The 23,194-nt window shown below is 44.8% G+C and overlaps 1 pseudogene; it reads right to left on the minus strand.

The window, feature by feature from the left end:
* Positions 1-1,670: 1,670 nt before the first annotated feature.
* LOC100403245 (mitochondrial disaggregase pseudogene) lies at positions 1,671-3,688 on the minus strand (annotated as a pseudogene).
* Positions 3,689-23,194: the final 19,506 nt, after the last annotated feature.

A 23,194-nucleotide genomic window follows, 5' to 3' on the forward strand; every position in this document is an offset into this window, starting at 1 on the left:
CTATATACATTCAATGGAATATTCAGCCACAGGAAAAGGAATGAAGTACTGATACATGCTGTAACTTGCATGAATCTCTAAAACATTATGCTAACTGAAAGAAACCAGGCACAAAAGGTAACATATTGGAATATTCCTTTTATGTAAAATAGCCAGAATAGGCAAATTCATCAAGACAGAAAGTAGACTAGTGGTTAACAGGAGATTTAATTATTTGGGGTGATTATTTCATGGATATAGGTTGTTCTTCTGGGGTGGTGAAAACGTTTTGAAACTAGAGAGAGGTAGTAGTTGTACAACATTATAAATGCACTAAATACCACGGAATTGTACATTTTAAAATGGTTAATAGTATGTTACATAAATTATACCTCCATTTTAAAAGGTTAACTCAAAATAGAGGAAAGATCTAAAAGAAAGAGCTAAAAGTAAGATCCAGGGCCAGGAACCTAGGCCTGTAATACCAGTGTTTTGAGAGGCCCAGGTTGGAGGGTTCCTTGAGGCCAGGAGATTGAGATTAGCCTGGGCAAATAGTGAGACCTTGTCTCTACAAAAAAAACATTTTAATCTAGCCAGGCATGGTGGTGCACAACTGTAATCCCAGCTACTGGGGAGGCTGAGGCAGGAGTTTGAGGTGACAGTGAGCTTTATCAAGCCACTGCGATCCAGCCTAGGTGACAGAGCAAGACCTTGTCTGTATTAAAAAACTCTTATGACTCAATGTAAAAAGACTAATTATCCAATCTTGAAATAGGCAAAAAAAATCTGAATACACATTTCTCCAAAGAAGATATATAAATGGCCAATATGCACATCTAGAAATGCTCTAGATCATTAGTCATTAGGGAAATGCAAACAAAAACCATAATACTACTTCTCACTCACTAGGATGACTATTTTTTAAAGAAAGAAAGAAGAGAACAAGTGCCGGCCAGGATGGGGAGAAATTGGAACCCTCATATAGTCAGGCAATTCCTCAAATGACTAAACATAGAGTTACCATATGATCCAGCAATTCCACTACCAGGTATATACCAAGAGAATGAAAACACTCCCTCACAAAAACTTGCACACAAATATTTACAGCAACATTGTATAAGAGAAATGAGAACATATACACATAAAGAAACTTGTACACAGATGTTTATAGCTGCATTATTCATTATAGCCAAAAGATGGAAGCAACCCGGATGTCCATCAACTGATGAATGGATAAACAAAACATAGTATACACATACAATGGAATAATAGTCATAGAAAGGACTGAAGTGATGATACATGCTACAACATGCATGAACCTTGAAAACATGCTAAGTGAAAGAAACTAGGCACGAAGTCCACATATTATATAATTCAATTCATATGAAAGTCTGGAATAGAGAAATCTATAGAGGCAGAAAGTATATCAGTGCTTGTTTAAGGCTGGGGTTGGGAGAGAAGATGGGGTGATAGCTAAAGAGTAGCAGGTTTCTTCTGGAAGCAAAGAAATGTTCTAAAACTGCCTGTGATGACGGTTGCACAATTCTGCACATACTAAAGCGCAGTGAATTGTATACTTTAAATGGACAAATGTATGGCATGTTAATTATATCTCAATCAAGCTTTTTTTTTCCCATGGCCGAGGGGCCTTTGTTGGATGGTGAGGGTGCATATAGGCAGGTAGGCGGCTGCTAGATGGTGTTGCATACCTTCTCAGTTTGCAGTGGTCCCTGAATATCCAATTTGCAAGTCTTGCTGTCCTTGTCAATGATCTCCAGCTGCAGCTTGGGAAGGTGCTTTTCAGCCTGGGCTGAGGGCAGTTCTGGGCTCTTGCTTAGCTGCTTGTCTGAGTCCTCCATCGTGGTGTGCAGAGTGCAGCCCCCTGGCAGCAGGTCCTGCTCATAGTCTGCTGCCAGCTGGTTCACCACATGGCACTCTACCCCATGTTTGATGGAGCAGGAGCCATCGTGCGCATTGTAGCCATCAACCAGCATGTCTGCCACCTCACGGTCCCAGAGCAGCATGACATTGTGCCTTTGCTTGACCCTTTTGGCCCAGAAGTTTAGCTCCTTGTTGATGAGTTGGATGAGCTCCAAGTGGCAGAAGGGAGAAAGCAAACAATCTCATTGATCCGTCCCAGAAACTCATCCCTCTGGAAGTGAGCTTTCAGGATAGGGCAAATCATTCTCCTTGAAGTTCTTTGAGATGGTGATCTTGTCACTTACCTGGACATCCCCCAGGTTTTCAGCAATACGGTTACAGCTCATCTCCAAAGCTTCCTGCCTCAGCTGCAGCGCATGCTATGTGATATTGTCACTGGCCACACAGGAGGTCATGATGAAGATGTCGTCCTTACAATCAATGGTTTTCCCTTTTCCATCTGTCAGTCAGCCCTCACCCAACAGCTGCAGCATGATGGTGAGCACATCTGGATGGGCCTTGTCTACTTCATCAAAGAGCAGCATGCCATTGGGGCACTGCATCAACTTCTTGGTCAGCTGGCCACACTCCTCATGGCTGATGTAGCCTGGTGGGACCCGATAAACTTGGACACCTAGTGTTGCTCCTGGAACTCAGACATGTCCAGCCTGATGAAGCCATTTTTAGCATCTTTGTGCATATATTTGGCTGTCTGCTTGACCAGCTCTGTTTTTCCTATTTCAGATGATCCCTAGAAGAGGAAGACCAAGAGGGTGTTCTTCCTCGTACCAACCATTCTCCTTCCTCTGGATCGCAACACCAACTGCGGCAATAGCACTCTCCCGGCCAGTGACGTGCTCCTTCAGTCGCTGCTCCAAGGGGAAGCAGCACCACTTCTCAGCCTCACGCTTCCGCTGCTTCTCTTGGTACTTGGCTTCAGAAGTGCTCAGAAGCTTTGTCACTTCCCCTTCTTGGGTATAATCCAAGGGTGTGTGTTCCATTTCACCACTCTGCAGGGGGTTGGCTCCTCCATCGAGCAGCTCCTCGGCAGTGCGGCAGTCATCAGCAAGCACAGCATAGTGCAGGGCTGTGCAGCCCTTGAAACTGGTACAGTTGTTCAGCCAGTTGTTTAAGTCATCCTCTCGGGTGACCAGGACTTCCAAAGAATGGATTCCCTGTTTCTTGGAGGTCTTATAAACACTGCTGAAATCATCTCCAGGTTTGGATCAGCCCTGGCAGCATGCAGGACCTGTACCAGACTGTTGTTTTGGTTGATGGCTGCCACCATGAGTGCTGTCCAGCCAAGTCTGTGCCTTGCATTAATATCTGCACCTTCTGACAACAGCCTACTGACTTCTTGCAGATTGTTGGCACACGCAGCTTCCATCAGGGCTGCATCCTTATTAAACTGACTCTTGCTATAGCAATGAACCACCAGCACTGTGGTCAGGGCCCACATGCCCAGTCTGGCCCTGTCGGGGACCCTGTTCCAGCTTTCCTGTCCTGGGAGTGTTTATTCAGGGCCAGGAAGGTGTCTCCAAGTGGCAGCTATAAGGCATTTGGTATCAAAGCATCCTCCCTGGTGCCACCCCACATCCAGAGACCAAGGCCAGCAATGTTCCAGGGCACCTCCCAGCAGCTGCCTTCAGCCACTGCAGCTCCCCAGATCTCCAGTGGTCACATTCTGGCCAGTAGCACCTCCATGGCCCTGGAGCATTGGGGACCTGAGCAGCCAGAGGAGTAGCCATGCCACCAGTGCTTTTCTCCTCTACACCAGGGACCCCAGCATCATGACAGCTGCTTTGATAACCCCCTCAATCAGGCTTTTAAAAAAAAAAAATTAAGGTTCCAGGCTGGGCATGGTACCTCACACCTTTAATCTGTAATTCCAACAATGGGAGGCCAAGGTGAGAAGATTGTTTTGAGCCCAGGAGTTCAAGACCAACCTGAGAAACATAGCAAAACTTCATCTCTACAAAAAATGCAAAATTATCTGGGCGTAATGGTACACACCTGTAGTCCCAGCTACTTGGGAGGCTGAGGTAGGAGGATCCGCTTGAGCCTGGGAGGTCGAGGCTGCAGTGAGCTGTGATCATTCCACTGCACTTCAGTCTGCATGACAAGAGCGAGACCCTGTCTCAAAAAAAAAAAATCATAAATGGAGGTTCCATTCCTCCCCTACATACATGTCTATACACCCACAAAAAGACATGCTATCTCCAAATCTATGCCTGGAACTTTTCAAAATTGGGTTAGTCCATTCCCTGACTTTGGGGAACTGATCCTTATTTGAGACTTCTGAGTCCTTCTGACAGCTTGAGGTAATTGTCCATTTATGCACAAGGGCAAAGTAGTACTTTGATAATTACTAAAGCCACAGTCCTGAGTCACAGGAGTTAGGAGTTTGGAAAAACATCAACCACCCAACAGCCAGGTTTCCATGAAGGGAAGCCTCAGCTTCTGATAATCTCCAGCACATTCCTAGCACATTCCACTCATCTCTAGCTTCTCCTTTCCCATTTTGGCAAACTTCCCTCCCTCCCTGGTCTCCCAACTCAGCAGACTCTTGACTCTGAGGAAAAGCAAGCACATGCCCACCACCCCCTTTCCAACCGAACTCAACTGCCTCCAGCCCCCAGCTCACATGGAAAGCCCAGCTGAACTCTGATCTGAGTTAAAAGCCTTGTGTTGTGTGTGCTAACAGGCTGTGGGTTTTTGCTTTTTTCCCTCCAGCTCAGATTACCTGGTTTCCAAGTGGGCCAACTCTGGGAGAAACCCTTCCAATCAATGCCTTCAGTTGAGGTCTAAATGTCCATGCCTCTTACTCCAAAGGAATAAGAAACAGACCAGGAAAAACATACTGCAACAGTTATTACATTAGTTCTTTATAACCAAGGTCTCCAGCTTGGGGGTGGGATGGAGGATGAAAGGTTTTCATATTTAATGAATAAATGCCTTGTAGTGCCCTTTGGTTTTTCTTTAAAGAACTCCAAACATGTAGCAAATACTCTCTCAGTTCTCCATGTGGCACCCCCTCCTCCTGAAGAGAGTGGAAAAGTATCCATTTTACAGATCCAGAAATGGAGACAAGTCACCTGATAACTTGCCTGACTCCCTAACAAGTTCTAAGGGTACAACTTTCACCCATTAAACTTACTTTCCACTTTACTTCGAATGTTCCTCTTAGACTCCCACTATCTGCTTTCCCAGGACAAATCTTACTTCCATTCAAATATTTAGACCCTCTTGGTCCATGATGTGGCACCAAAACATAGCCCATCCTAATCCCAACTTTGCTAGAACAAACAAAATCAAATCCCTGATCATACTGTATCATATTCTCTAGTTGTTCTCATGTGGCATGCCCTAGTTGCCAGAGATTAAATTTATTTTATTTTTTTCTTTTCTGTAGAGGGAAAATGACCAGCTTCTTCAAGACATTGGGCCATGAGGTTCACTGCAATCTCTGCCTCCATAGTCATATGCGCCAATTCCTTATAATAAATCTTTCCAGGTATACACATCCTATTCTGTTTCTCCAGTAAAGCCTGACTAATACATGTGGGAGGGGAAAATTAGAAGAGAATTAATAACCTTTGGCTTAGAAAGGACTTTCTAGCCTTAAAATGATGGTAAAAGCCAGGGCAAGTGGCTCACACATGTAATCCCAGCACTTTGGGAGGCCAAGGAGGGAGGATCACTCGAGTTCAGGAGTTCAAGACCAGTCTGGCCAACATGGCGAAACCCCGTCTCTACTAAAAATACAAAAATTAGCTGGGTGTGGTGGTGCATGCCTGTAATCTCAGCTACTCAGGAGGCTGAGGCAGGAGAATCACTCAACAATATGCTGTAGGAAAAGTTGAAAGCATTCACCCTGAGAACTGGAATAAGACAAGGATGCCCACTCTCACCACTCCTATTGAACCTGGGAGATGAAGGTTGCAGTGAGCCGAGATTGTGCCACTGTACTCCAGCCTGGGCAACAGAGCAAGACTCCATCTCGAAAAAAAAAATGGTACAAACATAGATGCAAAAATCCTCAACAAAATACTAGCTAACTGAATCCAACAACATATCACAACGATAATCCACCATGATCAAGTGGGTTTCATACCAGGGATACACGGATGATTTAACATATGCAAGTCAAGAAATGTGATACACCACATAAACAGAGTTTAAAACAAAAATCACATGATCATCTCAATAGTCAATCAGAAAAAGCATTTGACAAAATTTAGCATCTCTTTACGATTAAAACCCTCAACAAAATGGGGATAGAAGGGACATAACTTAAGGTAATAAAAGCCATCTATGACAAACCCACAGCCAACATTATGCTGTAGGAAAAGTTGAAAGCATTCACCCTGAGAACTGGAATAAGACAAGGATGCCCACTCTCACCACTCCTATTCAACATAGTACTGGAAGTCCTAGCCAGAGAAATGTGCCAAAAGAAAGAAATAAAGGGTATCCAAACATGTGAGGAGGAAGTCAAACTGTCACTATTCACTGAGGGAAATATTATTTGGCCATAAAGAATAAAGTACTGATACATGCTACATTAATGAACCTAGAAAATATTATGCTAAGTGAAAGAAGACAGACGCAAAAGGACAGATATTCTATGATTCCGCTTCTGTTCAATTTAAATCCAGAATAGGCAAATTCATAGAGACAGAAAATAGATTAATGGTCGCTAGGTGATCAGGGGAGTGGAGAATGAGAAGTGACTGCTTAATAAGCATGAGGTTCTCTTTTGGGCGATGGGAATGTTTTGCAACGAGGTACTGGTGATGGTTGCACAACACTGCGAATGTGCTAATTGCCTCTGAGTTGTCTGATGTAAAATGGTAAGTTTTATGTTATGTGTATCTTACCACAATAAAAATAAGTAAATACCTCCCCAAGTAATATTTGTTGAAAAATTCAAAATTTCCAAATTTAAGCAAGAGAAAGTAAAAGCAATGTTAGTGGCGGAGTACTAAGATCCTTGGTTATCACAGCCTGACACGTACTACTTGTTGCTTTTCATCTCACTGAATCCAAGGGCTTAGTAGCAAGGCCCACAGTCAACCAGACATGCAAAGATCCTTCCTGTGTCCTTTATGGGGCCACTCTCATCCTTGGAATGACCTCTGTGGATCCATTAGAACCAGTGGGATGGGCAGTGGGCTCTCAGGGCTTTAGGAACATTTCTTATGCAGCCCCCAGGAGGCTCTGAGTTGGCGCACTTCATCTTCCTAGCATCTGGAAGAGTTTTGGAAAACTAATTTTTTTTCTTTTTTTGGAAAAGAATCTTTGTCCAGGCTGGAATGCAGTGGCACAATCTCGGCTCACTGCAACCTCCAACTGCCAGGTTCAAGCGATTCTCATGCCTCAGCCTGCCGAATAGCTGGGACCACAGGCACTTGCCACCACATCTGGCTGATGTTTGTATCTTTAGTGGAGTCGGGGTTTCATCATGTTGGCCAAGCTGGTTTCAAACTCCTGACCTCAGGTGATCCACCTGCTTCAGCCTCCTAAAGTGCTGGGATTACAGGCATGAGCCACTGTACCCAGCCTTGAAAACTAATTTAAACATAGATTTTTATCTTATTACTCTTGGCTTAAATTCAAATATAGTACTAATATCCTACCTGTATAATCTTGCTAAAAGGAATAAGAGTAGAGACAAAGCAGCAGCCATGTTCCCATGCAGACCTTTGCCTAGAGGTAATTAAGGGATTGTGGACATCAGAGTTTCAGGTAAGGCATTTAGGGACCATACAACCATCCTCACTGTACAGATGAGGGCCTGTGGGTAGAAAGCCAAGCCTCCTGTGGCACACACATTCTTGTAGGGACACAACACGTGCAACCCTAACATCCACGTAAAATCACATTACATCTTACCAGGAAAAATTGTAGAAGACATTCACATGGCCAAAAAAGATGACAGTGTTATAACTACTTTTCTTTGTCTTTAAGCTATTTTACAATTATGCAAGTTGCAGAAAACTAGAAATAACTGCAAATTCCCTGTATCCATAGAAAGGCAAATAGATTGTATCCAGTGAGGGGTAATTCATTGTTGCTCTCTAGGGAGTCCAGTTTTGCATCGACTGTACTTGTAAATTCATTTAAGCATTCCTTATTATCTAAGTATCATTAGTTCTTAAATTCTTCCTTTTGAATCAGCTGTAGTATCTTATTGGTTTCCTCATTAATTAATCATCTAAGTAAAATCTTTGACGTGTTAATTTTATATTGATATGAAAATCATAATTTTACCTTTGAAAAATTATCCATTAATGTGCAGGAGAGAATGGCAGTCAGACATTTAAAAGTGTGTTTACAGAGCATTTTGCTTGAATGATAATAAGACTGCTGAAGAAAGAATGTCAAGTGAAGAAAACAAGATGCAATATTGAAAAACACAGTGTGTGACTGGGCGCGGTGGCTCATGTCTGTAATCCCAGCACTTTGGGAGGCTGAGGTGGGTGGATCATCTGAGGTCAGGAGTTTGAGACCAGCCTGGCCAACACAGTGAAACCCCATCTCTACTAAAAATACAAAATAAGCTGGATGTGATGGTGTGCGCCTGTAATCCCAGCTACTTGGGAGGCTGATGCAGGAGAATCACTTGAACCAGGGAGGTGGAGGTTGCAGTTAAGCTGAGATCAAACCATTGCACTCCAACCTGATCCAAAAGAGCAAACCTCTGTCTCAAAAAGAAATAAAATAAAAATACAGTGTGTGGCCGGACATGGTGGCTCATGGCCGTAATCCCAGCAGTCTGGGAGACCGAGGCAGGAAAATCACTTGAACCCGGGAGGTAGAGGTTGCAGTGAGCCAAGATTGTGCCAAACTGCACCCCAGCCTGGGCAACAGAGTGAGACTCCATCTCAAAAAATAAAAATAAAAAATGCAGTGTGGTTCAATGATGTCAAAAACACAAAGAAAATCTAAGGAAAGAAATCAGGCAAAATATGAATAGGGGTTACCAGTAGGTACTAAGATTATGAGGGTGTTTTTTGTTGCGGCTTCTTTATGCCACTCTGCACTTGGCATGTTTTTACAATGAACATGAATTGCTCCTTCATAGCCACACATACAAAATCTTTGAAGAGGAAAAAATAAAGTATATTCTCTACTAAAAGCAAGAACTAAGACACTGAGAAACAGGTAGAGCAGGACTTAGGAGACAAACAGTCCCTGCAAGATCATAAGCCAAATGCCTCCACAGGGGAGATGGAACGGGCAGGGTGCCAGGACCCCAAAGGCCCCTCGAAGTCTGCAGATATTTTATTTTCCCTTTTTGTGATGGAAATATGCATGGCTCCATGTTTGCTTCTAACAACTTCTGAATTAATCAGTGTAAAATAAATAACAATTGAAATTTAAATTATACATAGAGGCTGGAAAAACACCTACTTACCCTTTAATCTCCACTGAGAACTGAGATCCTCAGTAGGTAGTTTGGTGAATACTTATTAAACGTCCCTGTCAGAGACAGGATCAGAGTCTTTCTTTAGGAAGCCTATCAGAGCCACATGCCAGAACTTTGCAGAAATAAACGAACCAGAACATTCCAAAACCTGTGTTTAACAGATGACAGTCACTAGTACAAAAAGACACATGCCCTATAAAGTTTAATGCTCAAACACGGTAGTAAAATGAGTTCATCTACCCCCATTTGTATATCTTCCTTTATAATAAAATTACACATGTATGTCAGGTCCTTTTCTTAGGCCAAAGCCCAGCTGCCTCCCACTTCACCTGTGTCTGATGCAAGGCTGGCCCTCTCACAGTTGCCACTGAGATATCGAGAGAGAAGAAAGACAGAAGGCAGAGATAGAGGTGACCCTGTGGAATTAAAAGGCTACTCAGACCTCCCTTCACCCCAAGTTCTTCCACCTCTGGACAGGGAGAAGAGAGTCAGCATTGGAGTCAACTGTGATTTACCTGTGAGCAATTTAAATGACTTCTTCTTTACTTTTGATGTAGGACAGGTGAGCCCCAAACTAGGGCTTAGCGTATGTGAGTTCTTGGCTTTGCCCAGGAAAGAACTCAAAGGCAAACTGGAGGTAGAAGAAAATGCTTTATGGAAGCAGCAGTGTTACAGCTCTGGCCATGATCCAGCTCTGTGACTGCTCCTGCAGAGCAGGGCTGCCCCGTAGGCAGAGAGTAGCCGCTCAGGGCAGTTTTGCAGTTATATTTATACCTACTTTTAATTACATATAGATTAAGGAGTCGTTTGCAGAGAAATTTCTAGGGAAGGGGTAGTAACTTTTGAATCATCGGGTCATTGCTATGAAAAGGGGCGGTAACTCCTGGGTGTTGTTCCTGGTGTTGTCATGGCAATGGTAAACTGATGTGGCACACTGGTGGGCATGTCTTTTGGAAAGCTACTTCTGCTCCAGCCCTGTTTTAGCTAGTCCTCAATTTGGTCTGGTGTCCGAGCACCTCCACAGTTGAGTTCTGCCTCCTACCTCATTTTTGCCTAAGCAAAAATTAATTCACAGAGAGATGGAGAGGATTCAAGGCAGGAAGTACAGTAAAGAGGCTTAGGTGGAAGATACTGGGGAGAACTGGCAGCACTGGGCAAGGCCCCGGGCTGCTAAAAGGGCTCATCTTGACCATTTCTCACTTGGCACAGTACTTAAAATATTCATGTTTATCATTTATACCACTTACTATGGACTGAACTGTGTCCCCACCCAAAAAAAAAAAAAACTGAATATGTTGAAGCCCTAACTCCCAATGTGACTGTAATTGGAGACAGGGCCTTAGAAGATAAGGTTAAATGAGATCATAAGGGTGGGGCCCTGGTTTGATAGAATCGATGTCTTAAGAAGAGACACCAGAGAGCTGTCCTCTCTCCCCTTCTCTACATTCATGGACACATGCCAAGGAAAGGCCACGTAAGTACACAGTGAGAAGGCGTCATCTTCAAGCCAGGAAGAAAATCCTTCATCCCACAGCAAAGAGAAACCTAAGATGTTGGCACTGTAGCTGCCCCTTCTAAAGAGAATGACTTATATTAGTGCTGCTGGAAGTGAGAGATTTCATAATTAGGTACCCCCAATACCTGGGCAGGTCTTGAACTAGGCCTGGAAGGACCCATCTTCTCAAATAGGGACTAATGCCTGAGCTGGGTACTCAGCTGACCCAGCCAAAGCTAGAAGCCAAGGCTCAGCGCTGAATTAGAAAAGTTTAGGAATTCCATTTCTGATGATTTTGCTCCTAGAAAGGTCAAAGCATAGCTGAGTGAGGTGTAATCCCAGCTACATGGGAGGCTGAGGCAGAAGAATCGCTTGAACCTGGAAGGCAGATGTTGCAGTGAGCCAAAATCGTGTCACTGCACTCCAGCCTTGGTGACAGAGCAAGACTCCATCTCAAAAAAAAAAAAAAAGAAAAGAAAAGAAAAGAAAGGTCAAAGCAGCCCTGTGAGCCTCAGTCAGGAGGTTTTTAGAAGATGCGGAGCCCAAAGCAGAGGAAAGGGCACTCAGCGGCCATCAAAGTTTTAGAAAATATTCCTGCTTCTTTAGAATTCATTCTCCCTGCACCTCTCACACACACAGGCCCACCCACATCCTCTCACCCACCCAGCATCCTGGCATCCAGCACATCTCAAACTAGTCGTGCCCAGAAGCACATTCCTTGGGATTTTTAACCCAGTTTGCATGTCAAGAAAAGTTAAGTGGCAGGCCATAATTTCCTTTATATTTACCTCTTCTACTGGCCAGCACCAAGCTGCTGGAGCTCCCTCCACAAGAAGCCTCTTTTTTTTGCAACAGTAAGTGCCATGTGGCCCAGCCTAAAAGGAGTGGTCCCTGAAGCCTCCTGGAGGAGCACCACCTGGGATTGGCTTTGGCATCTTCCTCTGTCCAACCCCTTTGGGCTGAGGGGGTTGTAGGGTGGGATCAGGCAGTCCTGTAGAAGCTGGGGCTGGGGCCAGGGGAGTAGCTCTCACAAAAACCTTCTCTGTAGCTAAAACTGGCAGAACTGGGCCCATGCCTGCTAGGGAAAGACCAAGACCTTTCATCTAAAATAAACTGAATGGGACTAGGCATAGTGGCTCCTGCCGGTAATCCCAACACCTTGGGAGGCCAAGCTGGGAGGATCATTTGAGGTCAGGAGTTCAAGACCAGCCTGGCCAACATGATGAGACCCTGTCTCTACTAAAAATACAAAAATTAGCTGAGCATGGTGACACATGCCTGTAATCCCAGCTACTTGGGAGGCTGAGGCAGGAGAATCACTTGAACATGGGAGACAGAGGCTGCAGTGAGCCAAGATAGCACCTCTGCACTCCTCCAGCCTGAAGGACAAAGTGAGACTCTGTCTCAAAAATAAATAAATAAATAAATAGATTGAATGTCCACTGCAAAGAAGACTAAATAAGTAAGTGGCCATGCTGGGGTAAGGGCAGCGAGATTAGAAGAGGGAGAACAGGGAGAGAGTCCCTCCTCTTTGCCTTGGTAACAGGGCAGCTTACAGGTCTATATTAGCAGCAGCTGAATAAGAGTTTTCCCTCAACCTTCAGTTCTCAGGCACCACCCAGTCGCCAAATCTACAGCCCTGATTAGAAAAGTCTCTGCCCAGTTTGCCCTCCAGGTGGTGAGAGGCAGGCCAGGGCTATTCTGTGAAATTCCAGGCTTGTCTTTGGCTCTGGTGCCGCTATACTACTCCCACTTCTTCTCACTCCTTTAGATCTTCACACAAAGTCCTGAATTCTCTTCCAAAAGATGAAAAGCTCAGAGCACACCTAACCATGGTGGACTTTCTGGTGGGAAGAAGAGACAGCACTGAGAGTCAGGTGCTCCTGACTCTCCCTCCTTCCATTCCCTCCTTCCATTCCCACCATGATGAAAGATGCCCACTGCTGAGAAGACCCTCCTGTCTGTGGAGTCTGAACCACTCCTGGCCTCTAATTTTGGCCAGAGAGCAGCTACGTATGGGAAGGGCCCCTGAAGGCTGGAATGTCACAAGGTTAATCCCGCCATGGGGTCAGGCAGGCAGGAAACACCATGGAGGTGGGGAAAGCATCAGTCCTCTCATCCCGGTTCTCTCCTCACCATCTCACCAGGGGCAAAATTGAGGTAGGAAATTTGCATTCTGAGCAGGCAGTCTGAGACCACTATCAGACTCCAGTCCTCAAAGATTAAACAGGGATTCCATCCCCAGCCAAAACTCCACTTTCTGAACATAGGGTCCTTATGTAGCTGCTGCTTGGATCACGGTAGCAAATCCTTTTTTTTTTTTTTTTTTTTTTTGAGATGGAGTCTCGCTCTATCGCCCAGGCTGGAGTACAGTGGCACAGTCTCGGCTCACTGCAAACTCAAACAATTCTCTGCCTCAGCCACCCAAGTAGCTGGGATTACAGATGTCCACCACCACGCCCAGCTAATTTTTTTATTTTTAGTAGAGACAGGGTTTCACCATCTTGGCCAGGCTGGTCTTGAACTCCTGACCTCGTGATCCACCCACTTCGGCCTCCCAAAATGCTGAGATTACAGGCATGAGCCACTGAGGCGCAAATCTTTATACCAAAGGGCCCGGCCCCCCTGGCAATGTGATGCCTTCTGTCCTCTCATCAAGAGATGGAGTCTAGTACCCAGGGCAGCAGCTCACATCTGTAATCCCAGCACTTTGGGAGGCCAAGGCAGGAGGATTGCTTGAGCCCAAGAGTTTGAGGCCAGCCTGGGTAATATAATGAGACCTCATCTCCACAAAAAAAAAAAAGGTTAAAATAAATAAAATAAAGAGGTGATGGAGTCTATGTCTCCATCCCCTTGAATCTGGGAGGTCCTTGTGACTTAGAGTGTGGAGAAATTGTTCTACATGAATTCCAGAGCCTAGGCCTCAGAAGGCTCGCGGCTCCCACCCTCGCTCTCATGCCCTCCAGTTAGCCTAGCATACTCTTAGATGTGAAGCTACTTGGAGAGCCAAGGTGCCCTGGCCAGCCAGAACCTCCTTCCAGATGTGTGAATGAGGCAAGCTTGGCCCATGCAGCTGTTTGAGGCACCACTAACTGTTCAGAGCATTAGTGAGCTCAGGCAAGATCAGAGAAGAACTGCATGACAACTCATAAAATCCTGAGAAACAATACATTGTTTGCTGTTGACTGAAGGTACTCAGTCTTGGGGTGGTTTATTGTGCAGCAATAGATTATCAAAACCATCTTCTTGGCTGTCAGTGGAACAAACAGGCTAAGCCCAAGTGCCCACCCCAGGCTCCTACCTTGCCCCAGCATGCCCCACAGCTCAGGCTTGGGCTGCCATTCACATTCCAATGACGCTGCCTTGAAATCATGGCCTGGGGCCAGACCCACTAACCCATTCCTTCACAAGCCCACCACCATTCAGTAATCACCAGGAGTGGCAAAACCAGCTACCCTGGACTTCCTGCTGGGGGCTCTGCCTGCTTCCTCTTTTCCTGGTATGGCAATGGCCTTCCATTATCTTTACCTCCAATCATGTGACAATATGATTGGAGACATATTGTGACAATAGATTAAAAGTTTAGTCATCTTTCTTTCCAATCCTGGTCTCAATGCCCTGGGGCACATATGCAAAGGAACTTGGCTAAAGTACAGAATATTTGTGTTATTTCCCCAGAAGGCCCAAGGTGAGGATGGGTATGGAACAGAAGTGAGGAAAATTCAGAGAAGACCTCAAAGCTGGCAGTCCCCACCTCTATCAGTTTGCTCCTGAGAATTAATTTTGTAGGAATATATTGGTGAAGTTGGCTTTGTTTCATTAAATATGCTGCTCAATCAAGTGATTATTTTACAGAAAATAGTCTACATTCTCAATGACCTTTTATTTTTTTGAGACAAGGTCTCTGTTGCCCAGGCTGGAGTGCAGTGGCACGATCTCAATTCACTGTGGCCTCCACCTCCTAGGCTCAAGCAATCCTCCCACCTCAGCTTTCTGAGTAGCTGGGACTGCAGGCACATGCCACCATGCCTAGCTAATTTTGTTTTCTTTTTATAGAGACAAGGTCTTGCTATATTACCCACACTGGTCTTGAACTCCTAGACTCAAGTAAGCCTCCTGCCTCAGCTTCCCAAATGTTGGAATTATAGGTGTGAGCCACCATGCCTGGCCTTCCATTAACTTTCTAAGACATGTTCAAACAGCTAGTACTAGCTAGATAGATATATAGATAAGAGGAAATTAGGGGAATTGGCTCAGGCAATTATGAAGCCTGAGAAGTTCCAAACAGGCCCTCTGCAAGCTGGAGACCCTGGGATGCTGGTGGTGTGACTCAGTCCAATCTGGAAAGCATCAGAATCAGGGAAACCAACAGTGTAACTCTCAGTCTCAAGCCAAAGGGGTGTTGAGGAGGGGGTGTGGTTACTGTAAGTCCTGGAACCCAGAGACCAGAGAACCTGGAATTCTAATGTCCAAGGGCAGAAGAGCATCCCAGCTCCAGGAGAGAGAGAGGAAGAAAATCATCTTTTCTCTGCCTTTTTTGCTTTATCCCAGCCCCCACTGATTGGGTGGTGCCCACCCACATTGAGAATGCATCTGTTCCACTCAGTCCATTGACTCATATGCCAATATCCTCTGGAAACACCCTCACGACACACCCAGAAGTAATGCTTCACCAACTCTCCAGGTGTTCCTTAGTCTAGTCAAATTAACACCCGAACTAACACATAGCCCAATCTGCCTTCTCTCTTAGCAAAGACATTGTATATGAAAGTAGTTTTTTAGATTGTATGATCTATAAAAATGTTAGCTAATTATAACAAGACTAGAGTCCATACACAATATAGAATGCTAGTTTTGAGTAACTGTCTTTTGAGTCACATAGATCTTAGGTTCAAATCCAGGCTCTACCTTACCTGGTGAAGTAACCCGAAACTACTCAGCTTCTCTGAGTGTCTATAAAATGACCTCAGGTGGTAGTGAGCATCAGAGATAATGCCTGTAAAGGTCCTAGCAGACCACCTGGCTCAGAGCAGCTTCTATTCATAAGAAAAACATAATAAAAATTAGCTAGTACTAATCATAGTTTGTTACATACATGGAAGTTAAACTCTCTTGAGAAGGGTAAGTTGTCTAAGCGTTTATCTCAGGCAAGCCAAGCACTGGGGTGCTGAACAAAGTTGTAACCTACTGACCCTTCTTCTGAGACTCACCCCTCCCATCAGTACAACCCTTTTCCCTTCTGCATCACTTACCTCTTGTGAATTCCATATTTATTGAAAAATGTGCCACCTGGATCAACCTTTCTCCGCTTCTTAGGTGAGTTAGGTGTCTACCCACAAAGTTTGCCCATCCAAAACCATGACCTCACCATTCCTCGACATCCTCATTTTCCCCTCAGCCACCTGTCCCCACAAGCATACCCTGAACCTTGTCACCTTGCCCCACCTTGTCAACTCAAACATCCCACTGCAACCATAACTCCCTCACTTCCCAGCCTGCTTGCCCAATTATTCACACTACGGCCATCGTCAGCCTTTTGAAAACCTTGATTCCATCAGCCTTTTTAACCATTAACTCCCTTCTGTGTTAGTTCCTCTCTTTATAGCTGTAATTTCATATTCCATCGTTTCTATCACACTCCTGCCAATATCCTAAGCTACTTTGTTCCTCTATTCTTTTGTCATACCTATTTGGCAAAACTCCAATGCTCTATAAACCAATGCTCTATACCTTCTCTGTGTCCAGGATGGGCACTTGAAAGGTGCTGAAGAAATTGTCCAATGAGTAGAATTGTCCTACAACAAATTCATGATCATCAACCTTAGGCGAGCTCTCAGCATTACTTTAAACAACTATTTTCTCTGGTCAACTCTCTACCATAACTATTTCAATTACTCTCCACTTTCCTCAAACTTCTCATCCTCCCACCTCCTCCCACAAGCTCAGCAGATAAACTTGCCTCCTATTTAACAAGAGATTATTAGAATTTAGGGCTAAATCATGTGATTAAAGTTTAGGGCTAAATCATGTGTGTGAGAGAGAGAGTGAGAGAGAGATCGTGTGTGTGTGAGAGAGACAGAGAGAGAGATCACAAATATCTTCTCCCCATCCCAAGATTTTCTTTTCATTCTCATAATGAACAGAAGTTCTTAATTTTAATGAAGTTCATTGTATAAATCTTTATGGTTATTGTTGTGTCCTTTTTAAGAAATATTTTCCTACTTCAAGGTCATGAGGACATTTTCCTGTGTTACCTTTTGAATCTAGTCTATGCTCATTTGAAGGCAGGATAGTGGTTCCCTTGGGGTGGGGAATAGTAACTGGGAGGACACACAAAGGGGGCTTAGAGGGTGCTGGTAGCATTCTATATCTTGATCTGGGTCCTGATTACACAGATGTGTTCACTTTGTGAAAACTCATTTAGTTCCACACCTCTGCACATAAACTAACAATAACAGTTTTCTATAAAAATATCCAGAGTGATTTGTACCTGCGATATATAAAGAACTCCTAAACTCAATAAATAATAAAAGATAAATAATCTTTATTTCTTCCCTATCATTTCCCCAAAACACCCATTGAGACTACCAGTGGCTTCTCTGTCAACACATCCAAAGGGCTTCTTGCCCTTGTTTTCCTGGCCCTGTCAGCAGGGTTACACAGATGTGACTCCCATGTCCTTGAAACAGTTCTCATGGCTTCCAGCACCTGCACTCTCCTCATTTTCGTCTCATTCCCATTGTCCTGACATAAAAATGTAGGGCTTCCCAAGACTCAGTTCTCACCCTCTCCTCTCCTCACTTTCTGCTCTCCCTGGGTGGTCTCTTTAGCTTTGATGGCCCCTTCACCAAGCCTATGCTGACAATGTGCCTCTGAGTTCCAGGCAGATGAGCAGCTGCCTAGTGGACCCTCCACTCCGATGTCTTTCAGCCCCTTGATCTACACATGAATTCATGACCTTGTCCTGGCTCTTCTCCAGGATTCCCTGGGTTCCCTGTCGCAGTGAATGGCACCATCGTCCTCTCTGTGTGCCAGCCAGACACCATGGATTCATTTCTGGCAACTCCCTACCACAACAAGTCCTACCCATAATCTATGAGGCCCTACACAGTCTGGGGCCCCTGGCTCCTCTCTGGCTTCACCTGCAATAGCTCTCCCTCTTCCTTATTCTTTTCCAGCCACACTGGCCTCCTTGCTAAACCTCAAGCAAATACAGTGTGCTCCAGCCTCGGGGTCATTGTACTTGTTTCTTCATCAGGAGTGTCTTTTCCTTAGATATCCACAAGACGAACTCCCTCACTTCCGTTATATCTTTACTCAAAAGTCACCTTTTAAATATGGCCTTCCCTGCCCACCCTATCTGAAATTGCAACACCCCACACTCACAAGCACCTGAATCCTTTCATCCTCCTTCCATGCTTTATTTCCCTTCTGAGCATTTGTCAAATTCTATGTATTTCACTTACATGAATTATTCTGTCTCCCTTACTGTAAGGTAAGGCCCATGAGGACGGGGATCTTTACCTGTTTTGTTTACTGTTGAATCCCAATGCCTTGAACAGTGCCTGGCACATAATAGGTCTCAGTCAATACTTGTTGAGCAAGTGAAGGAATGTCTGGACTCCCGTAGCTAATCCATCTAGTCAGCTCCTGCTTCTTCCTCCTACTGTTATAGAAACAGGTGCGCAGATGTCGGCACACTGTCTCAGCTGCAGAGAGCCACCTTCCCAGGAAGGCCACACCCAATGACCGATCAAGGCAGGGGCATGAACGTCGGCCATTTTGTGCTAACAAGGGACACCTGGCAGGCTGGATCCACCCCAGAGGTGGCCAAGGCTTTGACCTACCTGCATTGCACTTTGGCTTCTCTTTGTCTCTCTCTGTCTCTCTGCCACTCCTGCTTTCTCTCCCCTCTTCCACAAGAATGAATAAATATTCTGTCCACCAAACTCCATCTCTGTGTTTGCTCCCAGGAATCCAAACTGCAACAACCGTCATTTCTCACCAGCTTAGTCTATTACTCTAGCTGGTCTTCCTACTATCCGTCTTCCCCCTCTATTCCATCCTCCTCTGCAGCCACAGTGATCTTTTCAAAAACAGACTCAATCCCATGCCCAACACCCTTAGAAGTTTCCTGTTGTCCTTATCATATTAGATAAACCTTTAATATAAACTAGAAGACTGTGTGTGAACTAGTCCCTCCTTATCTCAACTGCCTGGACTCCTGACGCTTCTTCAAGTGAACAGAGAGGCTGTTGTCTGAATGTCCTGGGGTTTTACATGTGCTGTTAGCCTTGCCTAGATGAAGGGTCCTCAATCCAGGCTGCACATTAGAATACCCTGGGGATGTGTGTGTGTGTTTGTTTGTTTTTTCAAATCCCAAGTTCCAGGCCACATCTAAGACCAAGAAAATCAGAATCTCTGGAGGTAGCACTCAGGCATCACTGTTTTTAAAGCTTTCAGATGATGTCAATACACAGTTAGGGCTGAGCGTCACTGGTGTAGAAACTTGCTACTTAAGGTGAGTTCCCAGATCAGCAACTCAGGAGCCACCTGGGAGCTTGTTAGAAACACAGACTCTTGGGCCTCACTCCACAACGAGGTGCCCAGGTGATTGGAATGTCCATTAAAGTGCTGACCTAGGGCACTGCCCACCGTGCCCTCCTCACTCCACCTGCCCAGCCCACGCTCACCCTCTGACTGTCTCAGTGAAGCCTTCCCTGACTCAGGTGGGTCCCATGCTGCTCTTGGGGTGCCCTGTACTTCATGGCTTTTCTCACAACAGAGCTTCATTGTGCACTGATTCTATTGATGTCTGTGTCCTCTAGTAGCAAGTGAGTTCCACTGGAGCAGGATTCAGTTCTGCCTTGTCCACTATTGGGGCCTCAGCACCGAGAAACGTGCCTGACACATAGTAAGGCTTTAGTAAGTATTTATTGAATTTTGAAGCTACTCCTAGGCAGCCCAGAGCTCTTCCAAACAGTGTTCACTATGAGACATCTCTGGCTCTGGTGGAGAAGGTAACGGAGTAACAGGGATAAAGCCTTGCTTGCTGTGAAAGGAGGTTTCCAGGGGCGTATGAGAAGTGCCGTGGTAGCCCCTGGAGGTCAAGAATCTCCAAGGTAAACTGGTGGTGCTGGGAGCCATAAGAGATATGATGTGCCACCTGGATGAGGGCAGCCACCACCAGCAGGGGACAACAGGGCAAAGGATGAAAGAGGTGAAATCTAGAACGGTGGAGGTTTAGGAGTGTTCAGTGATCAGAAGATGCAGCACAGACAGGTTCCTGTGGATGTGAGACCCTCATTCTTGGTAGATTTATTGATCTCAGAATTTCCTTTCCAGATACATATATGCACACATATATTCTCTTGCACTGGAAGTCTTGAGCCCTCTCCTCTCACTGAATAGAAAACTCTGGTTTTACTAACAGCTGCAGAAATGTACCATCCTAAGACAGGGAACATGATTTTTTTTTTTTTTTTTTTTTTTTTTTGCTATGCAAAGAGCTGTAGAAACACAATTTTTAGTAGAGAACTGGAATAGGACAAGCTACTGATCTCAGGCATGGATGAAGGATTGAGCTCCCCCAGCCCCTTGGATGTCAGCAAAATGGTGGGTGCAGGGGTAAGCCAAAGTGGTCTCCCAAGTCGCTGATGAGCATACACTCCATGGTGGCCCTGAGAAGGTGCTAATGGGGCTCCAAACGAACTTCTCTTCTCAGATGAGGATTATTAGTTTGGAAACAATGAGGGATTGATTGCACTTAAACTACTAGTGAAGAGCCTGGACTCCCACGACTTCATGGCCACTAACCTTGTCTCTCTCCTCACAACCACCCCCAGCTTAAGTATTCACTCATTATTCATTCATTTGGCAAATATTTGCTCAGTATCCAGTGCATTCAGGCGCTGTGCTAAACCCTGGTGATACAGTGATGAAATAAAGATTATCAGGGCCAGGCACAGCAGCTATTGCCTGTAGTCCCAGCACTTTGGGAGGACAAGGTGGGAGGATTGCTTAAGCCTAGGGGTTCAAGACCAGCCTGGATAACATGGTGAAACCCCATCTCTACTAAATATACAAAAAATTAGCTGGGCGTGATGGTGGGTGCCTGTAATCTCAGCTACTTGGGAGGTTGAGGCAGGAGAACTGCTTGAACCTAGGAGGTGGAGGTTGCAGTAAGCCAAGATCACACAATTGCACTCCAGCCTGGGTGACAGAGCAAGACTCTGTCTAAAAATAAAAATAAGAAAAGAATTAGCTGGACATGATGGCATGTGCTACTAATCGCAGCTACTCTGGAGCCAGAGGCAGGAGGATCGCTTGAGCCCAGAAGTTGGAGGCTGCAGTAACCTATAATTGCGCCAATGCACTCCAGCCTAGAGCAAGACTTTGTCTCAAAATAAAATAAAATAAAATAAGAATATTCCCTGTTGTCCCAGAGCTCAGAGTCTGGGTTTTAAACTTTATTAAGAAGAATTGTCAGTCACATAGCCCAGGGTTCATAAGGCCCAAACTGTCTTTAAAACCTTTAATTAGGTTTTTCCTTCCCAAAAGCAATGTGTGTTTATTGCATTAAAAAATATAAAAAAGTACAGGAGAGAAACAAATACCCATTTTTAAACTAGCAGACTAACACATATGTATGTATATGTGTGTGTTTGTGTATATATATATATATATATATATATAAAATGTTTCTAAAGCTGTGATCTTAGTAGATATACAAATATAGTCTTTTTTTGCTTACCATTATATCTTATGCATTTCCCTTGTTATTTTAAATTTTTTAAAGCATCAACTTAATGGCACATAATATGCCATAGAATGCACATTTTATTTAGCCATTCCTTGAGTTTAGGACATTTTGTTAATTTCTATTTATCAATGTCATATATAGTACTTATTAAACATCTGTATGCATAAAACTTAACTTAGATTTCCAGAACCGAGGTTTGAGGGTCAAAGGTGGAGGAAGGGAAACGGGAACATTTTAGGGGAGCTCATTTTATTCTTGCTTATGCTGACATGCTTTAGAATTCAACACAACTCCTCAGATTTTAGAATACCACACCTGGCTGGGCGAGGTGGCTCACGCCTGTAATCCCAGCACTTTGGGAGGCCAAGGCAGGTGGATTATGAGGTCAGGAGTTCAAGACCAGCCTGACCAAAATGGTGAAACCCCATCTCTGCTAAAAATACAAACCTTAGCCAGTCATGGTGGCGCATGCCTCTAGTTCCAGCTACTAAGGAGGCTGAGGCAGGAGAATCGCTTGAACCTGGGAGGCAGAGGTTGCAGTGAGCTGAGATCGGCCACTGCACTCCAACCTGGGCCACAGAGCAAGACTCAGTCTCAAAAAAAAAAAAAAGACCACACCTTTGGCTGGGCACGGTGGCACATGCCTGTAATCCTAGCACTTTGGGAGGCCAAGTCAGGTGGATCACCTGAGGTCAGGCGTTTGAGACCAGCCTGGCCAACATGGCAAAACCCCGTCTCTACTAAAAATACAAAAATGAGCCAGGCATAACGGTGCGTGCCTGTAATCCCAGCTACTGGGGGGCTGAGGCAGGAGGATCGCTTGAACCTAGGAGGCAGAGGTTGCAGTGAGCTGAGATTGTACCACTGCACTCCAGCCTGGACAACAGAGCAAGACTCCATCTCAAAAAAAAAAAGACCACACCTTTGCAGTAGGCAAATTCCATTGTCTGCCCTGCCCAGGCAGTTCCCAGAAGAACTGCCACACCCTCAGACTTTGGAAAAGGCAGGCCTCTATGGCCAATAACTCTGCTCTTCACCACAAATAAACAAGTTGATTGGATCAGGTTTGACTGCATGACCCATAATCAGCCAGTCCATTGACTCAATAGAAACCAATTATATTTCTATCCTCTGAAAAAATGGAACTAGGAGACCCAGAGACCATAGGAAATAGGTGGCCTGAGGGCTTACAGAGAAAAGACATTAAATCAAAGTTAAGATGACAAACACATAAAAGATGTTGGCCTGGAGGGAAAGGGAGAAAGGGGAGATGTGCCTAGAAAAACAGAGAAGAGAAAGTGGCCTTTGTTTCTGCTGGCATCCCACTACCTACCCCAGGCCAGCTCTATTTCCTGCCTTTGTGTTTTGAGAGATACCCCTGTTTCCCCTTCCCTCAAATAAATCTCACTTATCATTTGATCTAACTTGATTAGGTCTCTGTTCATTTCAACCAAAAGATCAGTAATTAAACCGATGGAATGTCATTTCTTCTTAGAGTCAAAGAACATTAGAACTGAAAAAGGTCACCGTACAATAAACAAACCCCTCCCCTGCTCAGCAGTGGCTATGAGGACCATGGGATTGGCCCCGCCCAGTTTCAGAAAGG

The sequence above is a fragment of the Callithrix jacchus genome, chromosome 14, assembly GCF_049354715.1.
Source record: "Callithrix jacchus isolate 240 chromosome 14, calJac240_pri, whole genome shotgun sequence".
NCBI classification, from domain to species: Eukaryota; Metazoa; Chordata; class Mammalia; order Primates; family Cebidae; genus Callithrix; species Callithrix jacchus.